Here is an 8,524-nt window from a genome sequence, read left to right as displayed (position 1 = left end):
TAAAGCACTGTCTTCGGATAGACTAAGAGACCCAGAACCTCATCAAATGAAGGTTTACATAATTCAAACAAAACTGAGTCGGGCCTGTAGGAGAATTTCAACTCCACGAAAATAGCATAGACCAAATAAATAAAAGACAGGTCCAAGACTTATGACAAATACGAAGCCTCAAACCCTGGAACCATTTTCACTGTATCTCATACCCATTTAAAGTCGATGGATGGACGTGGAGAAGCGACAGCCAGAGAGAAACCACCAGGATCAAAGCCTGTGAAACCTGGCAGAGCATTGCGAAAGTCAGGGATTCATAAACATAATGAGAAGCAGACACCGAAAACAAAAAAAACATAAACTAATTTGCAGTCACTTACCCAGGCAGTTGTTGAATACCTCCGGCTTGTCGAGAAGCTTCCCCAGCATACCCAGTCCAGCTTTTATAGCCATGATAGAAACTGATGGCGAGCAAAGACAGTAAGATATGGCAAGGCCACACCAGAAATAACAAGCTCTCAGAAATTTAACAGATGCGAAGGGGCTAAGCATTACTCACTATGAAACCCTCTGCTAGAAGCTGGAGCCGAACCCCTTCACAACAAAAATGCCAACAAAAAAACCCCAATCCGAACCTGGCTACGGCTTAAAGACTTTCGACTCAGCCTCCACCATCGGATGATCAGCAGCAAGGAGAGCCCTCGATGGGGCACGGTCAACCATGCAGTTGGAGGCCCGCTGTAGATCATAACGAAGGAGCGGCTTCCCTAGGCAGGTGGCCAGACCCTATTAAAGACTACCATAAAGGAGGCGGTACCAGTTGCAGCTTACACAGTGTAAAAATATTTGTATTTGTGTACAAAACGACTAAGGTAAGGGTTTATGAAATAGATTAAACGATTTTGCGATGGCAACCAATATGTAATGACTATAGTAATTATATGCTGCGTTGACCCCTTGTAATTATAAGAAATGTACCAATACATAACCGCATGCGGTAAGACTATCAAACTAAATCCAGTTGGTATATTTGTCATTTGTAGCTGTTTTCAAGTAAAGATTTAAAACTTTGATAATTAAAAAAAAAAAAAAATTATGTATTTATCCCTTTCATATGGATATGTGACATAAATGTTATTTCATTCGGATATGTTTTTTTTCGGAGTTGTCTATAATGCGACTTTTTGAGATTCCGGTGACGGAATCCGGCGGAAGAAATTGAGATGAAATCATGATTTGTTGCAGTTAAAATGGTTTTTTAACTGCATATTCGGATTCAGCACCCTGAAAAACCCCTGGGACGGTTTCATTGTGCAGAAATTAGCTATCAAAATTGGATTCCAATAAATTACTGCCGGATTTTCACCAGGAAAAATCGCCAGAAAAGATTTCAAAAAGTCGCGTTAAAGACTACTCCTTTTTTTTCAAGCGCGCGAGTTGACTTGTAGAGATTTAGGTGGGCTGAGGTTCAGTCACACAGGTCTTGTGGTCTGTAGTCTCCCAGGCAAGACTATGTACTCTGGGCAACATTTTGTGGTGGACTTTCTCCCCAGGTTGTTGATGTGATGCGTTGATTTTCCCTTAATATATGTAAAGAGCGTGGAAGAAGAAAATCGATTATATGGTTGTTGAGAATATATGTAAAGAGCGTAGAAGAAGATGAAATCTTGGAGTAGAAATTGCGTTGCTCCTGGTTGTCTAACACCATGTGTCGGCAGCCTCACTGTTCTGGCCTTCGTCTCCCTTGTCATGCCAGTTTTGCCTACCACTTTTGTCTTCGACGGCTTCAATGGAACCAACTTGATCTTGGAGGCAGGTGCTTCACTCATCCCCTCCCAATCTGCGCTGGCCCTCACAAATCACACGCGTCTTATCTTCGGCCGGGCGCTGTATTCGATCCCTGTTCAAATGAAAAGCAATGAGACACTTTTCTCCTTCAGTACTACCTTCGTTTTCAGCATGGTCCCGCCCCCATCTAACGCAGGCGGGAATGGAATGGCCTTCATCCTCACGCCCTACGCATCTCCAATGGACGTTGTGCCGGCCCAGTATCTGGGCTTGCTTAACAACACCAGCAACGGGCAGCCATACAATCACCTGTTAGCAGTGGAGTTCGATGCAGCCAGGAATGTGGAATTCAATGATCCCGACGACAACCACGTGGGCGTGGACATCAATAACCTCATGTCAGTGCAGACCAAGACTGCCGGCTATTGGAAAGGGGACGACTTTCAGGAATTGAGCCTCAAGAGCGGACGCAACATACAGGCTTGGATCGATTACGACCATCTCCAAAGCCGGCTCAACGTTAGCATAATGTTGGCTGGCTTGCCGAGACCGCAGAAGCCGCTCATATCTGCGAAAATCGATCTGCACAGCGTTCTGATAGAGAAGATGTTTGTTGGCTTTTCAGCGGGTACAGGGGGCAATTTCTTCCAAGACCATTACGTTCTTGCGTGGAGCTTCACCACGGAAGGTACAGCACCGCCCCTTAATATCTCGAGTCTTTCTTCATTTGCTAACAAGCATCCCAAACGTTCAAGAGGGGGATTTATAGCTGGCGTTACAGTGGCCGCTCTGGTTCTCCTCTTGCTAGTGGTCGTAGCCGTGTTTTTCAGAAGAGCAAAATACAGAGGAAAGATCGAAGAATGGGAGGCGTTCTGGCCCCATAGATTCACCTACAAAGATCTCAGCATCGCGACGAGAGGGTTTAGGGACGAAAACGTTTTGGGCCAAGGGGGTTTCGGCAAGGTTTACAGGGGCGTTCTCCGGGACAGTGGCCAGGAAGTCGCAGTGAAATGCATAACGAAGGAGTTCACGGAGGGAATGAGGGGATTCGTGGCAGAAATCTCGACCATGGGGCGCATGCAACACCGGAATTTGGTACAGCTGCGGGGTTGGTGCAAGAGGCAGAAACAGCTATTCATCGTTTACGACCACATGCCCAATGGCAGCCTGGATAAACTCATATTCGGAAACCCGACGACGGTCTTGCCGTGGCCTCGGAGATACGCGATCCTGAAGGGCGTAGCCGCGGGGCTGCTGTATCTGCACGAACAGTGGGAGAAGAGGGTCATCCACAGAGACATCAAGTCGAGTAACGTGCTCCTAGATTCTGAGCTCAACGGGCGGCTGGGAGACTTTGGCCTCGCTCGGCTGTATGACCACATCCAGAACCCGGGGACCACACGCGTTATGGGAACTTTGGGTTACATAGCGCCGGAGCTCACACGTACGGGAAAGGCCACGCCGAGCTCCGACATGTTCAGCTTCGGGGCTCTGCTGTTGGAAGTGGCGTGCGGGAGGAAGCCCGTGGATCTATCCATGGACGCCGAGCGACTAGTTTTGGTGGATTGGGTTTCGCTGCTGTACGCACAGGGAACGCTGCTCGATGCCGCAGATTCGAAGCTGGGGAATGAATACGACGCGGGCGAAATGGAAATGGTATTGAAACTGGGGTTGTTTTGCTCCCATCCCGAGGCAGAGAGGAGACCGAGGATACGGCAGGTGTGTCAAATATTGGAAGGTGAAGCTCCTCTCCCGAACGTCCATATGGATTTGTTTATGGTGAATGTCATGGATCAGTCTAGTGTAGGCTTCAATGGGTGTGCTGCTTCCGCTGAGCCGAGGCGAGGCTTATCCAGGAAATTCCAGGCGGAAGCAGGTCAAACGCACTTCAAGTCTTCAACCTCTTTAAGCTCTGTACGGTGATCATCGGTACGGAGATAGGTACAAAGCTTTGACCATACTCTGTTCCCCAACTTTTGTGGTGTATTCTGAAGTAGCAGTTGCATGAATACCAGGGGGGCAGATGTAGGTGGTGTTCATGAAACTAGGGTTGCTGTTCTCCTGTTACGAGACAGAAAGGAGGCTGGGGATACGGCAAGTATGTCAAATACCGGATGGTGAAGCTCCTCTCTATAACGTCCATATGGCTTCAATTAACACGAATGTTATGGATCTGTCGAGTCTGGGCGTTACCATCCAAATAATTCTTCAGACAATTTACGAAAGCACTCGGCCTTCGTAAACGACTCCCGTATATACAACCTAGATAATTCTTGCCTTTAGAATGGCATTCAACATCAACATCTGTAGCCCGTGATGATAAGAACATGCAGTCAATATCTCGTTACCCTTGGGATGGCTCAATTCAACATCTAGCGCGTGAAGATAAGAACATGCAATTCATATCTCGTTAATTGCCCCATTGACACGAGAGCAGTTGACCCGACACCTCTATGTCTCCTGTTCCTAGTCAGTATGTGATGTTAATAAGGACTTTTATATATGTTATCTGATTATTTTGGTAAACATGTTTGAAGATAAATATTTATATGTTATTTGATAAATAAGGGAGATGTTAGGTGTAAATTAGTATAGATTTATTTTAAATAAAAATTTAATATGTGTTAAGAAAGATTTAATGGTTAAGAAAGATCTAATATGTGTTAAGAAAGATGCACAATTGGTTTCATTTTTAGTCTATTTTTATATTTTTCCTCCGAAAAAAAAGAAAGATCTAATATGCTCACATGTAAATTTTTTTATGAGCTAATATTATTTGTACAATATTTTTTGTATAGTTATTTAATTTTTTTTATAGATTTTTTAATTTTGATTTAAAATTTCAATTTTAATGATGGAGGGACAACCTTATATATCATAATGGACTGTCAAATAACCTTTTTAGCTCAATAATTAACATAATATTATTTATAAAAAATATAAATAACAAATATATTAATTAAAATTAAATCTTTAAAATTAAAAAGAAAAAAAAAAAAAATATATATATATATATATATATATATATATATATATATATATATATATATATATATATACTTTATTTGTAACATTTTCAATTTCAACAAAATATGATATAATAACAAATAATATAACTATAAAAGAAAAATGGAAAAATCATCAACCTAAATAGTATTGAGTATAAATTAGAAAATCCATAACTTCACAAGTCATACTAATGCATTTAAAACTTGAAGAATCAGACAAGTAAGTTTTAAGATTAAATATCTAAAAATTATGTTCACAAAAAAATTTAAAATACTTATTTAGACCTGGAAAAAAAATATAAATGTTTATTACATAGCAAATAAATAAACATATAAATTTAGAAAGATCATAAAAATAATTATAATTTTTTTTTTTTTTAAATTAAAATAACTATATAAAAGACTTCTCCCTTCAGAAAAAATCAATCTACATTCTCTCGATTGTTTTCTCATTCCTTTTTTAGCGTCCAACCATCTGTTGTTTGAAGTAGATTTCCAAAAATAGCATTGAATGTGAGAGTGGAACACAAGTTTCACAGAAAACCGTTATCTTTTCTTATTTTTGTGCTTGAAATGGAGGTGGTGTGTTCATCCAACTATGCATTTTTTTATTTTTTTTCTATTTCTATGGCTCTGGTGTTAACATGGATGCTTCTTGTGCTTGCTTTCTAATTTAGAAATTTGATGTCATCTTTCTTTATCTAAATGTTTGTAATTCACCATTTTTCCAGTAACAATAATCTAATTATGTGACTAATCATAAGATGAAAATGATGAGTTTTGTTTTGTTTTTTCGTACTAATGATAATGATTAACAACTTAACTTTTTAAATTAATCTTCCACTCATAGAAATATTAACATACTTAAACTTTTAGGTAATATTTCTTTTACTCTTCGACACTTAAAAACAAACTTATCATCTAAAATTTCATGTAATATTTCTTTTATTCTTCGACACTTAAAACAAACTATCATCTAAAATTTCATGAAGGTAACCATCCAAACTGAAATGATGTTAAAAACTAGTTTTCAGAATTCGTGGACAAATTGTCTTACTACATTATATTTGCTTTGAGCTCACATTTTAAAACTTTGTTGCGGATGCATTAAACTTGGTTAATGTAGTATTAACCTTGATATTTAATGTTAGTAATCCAACTTGGGTTTTATTATTTAAAAACTTAATAACTTCACCCAACTATCTGAACTTTGTTTTCCAACTATTTCCATGATTGAGTATTGTTAAACACAAACATGGCAGCAACAGAGTATTAAAGATAAATAGGAGAGTACCTCTATTATTAACAAATGATATACATTTATAGTACATGGTGTGACTGTTGGGTTCCACATCCCAAGGTCTCTTGGACTTCTTTAGTCTATTCGACTTCCACACCAACCCTTAGAGGATTAGGTGTCCAACATTTGCCCCTTTAATCCGAAAGGTTATGTATGAGTCCAAGAAGAGAGATGTAATACAAAACGTGCAAAAATGCATGGCAGCACTAGGCTGAATGTGCTCTCTGAATTGTTGGTATAAAGGGTGGTGGTTTAAGGATGACCACCAACACTGGAACACTTAGTGCAATTCCCAGAACTCTTCGAAGTCTGGCATGAAGCTCAAGTCTTCTGCTAGAGGAAGTGCTTCTGATGTTTTGAAGAGTGAAACCTTCAACCATGAAAGGGAGGTCTCACCCTGCATAAAAGGGAGAACTTCAACCTGAAAAGGGAAGTCTCAACCTGTGATGATTTAAGGATGACCAACAACTTTGGAATGCTTAATGCAATTCTTGGAACGCTTCCAAAACTGGCAAGAAGCTGAAGTCTTCTGCTAGAGGAAGTGTCCCCAATTCTCTGAAGAGGTGTCACAAACTGAAGGCATGCTCAGGGGCATCTTTTTCTCTGCCTACAACTCTGAATCTAGTATGGCAGGTTGTGGCTCAGGCTCACTTAATGTGGCTTTGAAGCTTGTAGATGACCATCATTTCCCCCCCTGTTAGATACAATGTGAGATGATGGAGAAAACTCAACTGCAAGACTGTTCAATACACTAGAACAAGTTCGGACATATGAATGAAATATCTTCTTAGTTGTTGATGCCCATTGCCAAGAAGCGATCCATCCAAGCTGAATCCTTGTTCTTGCAGGAGGTTTGTTTCTGGAGCATCTGTTTGAAGAATGACTGGTTTTATGCATTGCTTACATGGATGAAGATCAAAACAATGATCTTTCAGATGGCCAACTCGGTCACATTGTTGGCATTTCACAATTTGTTGTAGTGGAAGAGGGGCAGAATCTGGAACAGCTAAAGGTGAACTGTCATGAGGAAATCCAACACTCTGAAACTGGATGGGCTTTGAGTAATCTGGAATATGAAAGGAAATCTCCTTGTCATATCCAAGACCTATTATGTTCTTGTTGTGGACAAGTTCTTCCCAAGGTCTGATGATGGGCTTGGGAAAAGCAGACTGAATTTCTGCATCTGCATGTAACCTTGCTGCTTTATTGGGCATTGTATCTGAATCAACTTGCTGCTTATGGGAGTCTGTTTCATTGTTCTGAACAGAAACAGATTCAGAATTATGACTCCTCTATTTTAATTCTTCTTGTTGTAGCTAAGATTCAAGCTCCAAAAATTCTATCTTGTCTTGAGTATACTACAAATAGGTTTTAATGTCACAGAGAGTGTTCTTGTTGATTTTCACTATATCATGAACTGTGGAGTGTATTACAGTATTTAACAACTCTAATACTTCACCAATTTTATCCATTTTCCAAACAATTAGACAAAAAATGCACTTGTAGAAATAATAATTTTTTTAGAAAATTAATTTGCCAACACGAATTAATTTGCATTGATGTTTGCTCATGTTCTCACTTCACTGTGTCTTGTGCTTCAATTTCTGCGCAGCAAGCCCAATATTGCTGCCTTAACAGAATGTCCAGCTTGACAGGTTTGCAACCCACAGGCTCTTCTTTTCCAGCAATAACAAGACCCCAACAGAAATGAGATTAGCTTCTATATTTCATCTACCATACACCATATAACACCTGTGCACAATAGCCTTCAATGCATTCAAAGCAGCATATCGTAGTTTTAGGCAATGGAATTTCAATCGTCCCCACTCAATTTTGAATAATACAACACCAAGGGGATTGCCTTATGCAATGCTCAACGCTCAACATTAAAATGCTCATGCCAATGTTAAGAAACTTCAAAGATTTCACATCCACTTGTCAACCCTACTGGCCTTTAGGCGTTATATCATGTCAAACAGCGTTATTATGATGGAAACACAGTTGAAACAATACAATGGACATCGTTATACTATCTCTACAAACTGCGTTATACCAACAACGTTTAAATTATCAACATTGTATATATCTGGACAACGTTAATGTATATAACCTGGAGCAACCTTCTTTGCAGTTGGCTTCTTTGCTGGGGCAGCTAATTTAGTAGCCTTCGTAGACTTGATGGACGGAGCAGCGTTCAATGGATACCAAAAGTTTGAAGCAGAGACCATGGAGGTATAATGTATATCGGCGTTCTTTTTATATGAATACCACGGAGCACCACATACAAGGACTATGCGTTTTAATTCCCAAAGAACCCGGTCAATCAACCAATAGCGGAATACACGTAAACTCACCTTTTCACCAATCTGCGGCTTTCGCACAGTTCCCGAGGTTTAACTTTATCGGGTTCATTCTCCACCGTAGATTTCAACCCCAC

General features: G+C 39.9%; 1 pseudogene; it reads left to right on the top strand.

Annotated features, from left to right (window-relative positions):
- The first annotated feature begins 1,444 nt into the window (after positions 1–1,444).
- On the top strand, positions 1,445–3,966 carry LOC149161464 (L-type lectin-domain containing receptor kinase SIT2 pseudogene; annotated as a pseudogene).
- Positions 3,967–8,524: the final 4,558 nt, after the last annotated feature.

Source organism: Pinus tabuliformis, chromosome 5_2 (genome assembly GCF_031772625.1).
Source record: "Pinus tabuliformis cultivar Carrire ecotype Pingquan chromosome 5_2, CPIR1, whole genome shotgun sequence".
NCBI classification, from domain to species: Eukaryota; Viridiplantae; Streptophyta; class Pinopsida; order Pinales; family Pinaceae; genus Pinus; species Pinus tabuliformis.
The sequence above is the reverse complement of the archived record's forward strand: the minus strand, read 5'-3'. Positions and strand labels throughout refer to the sequence as shown.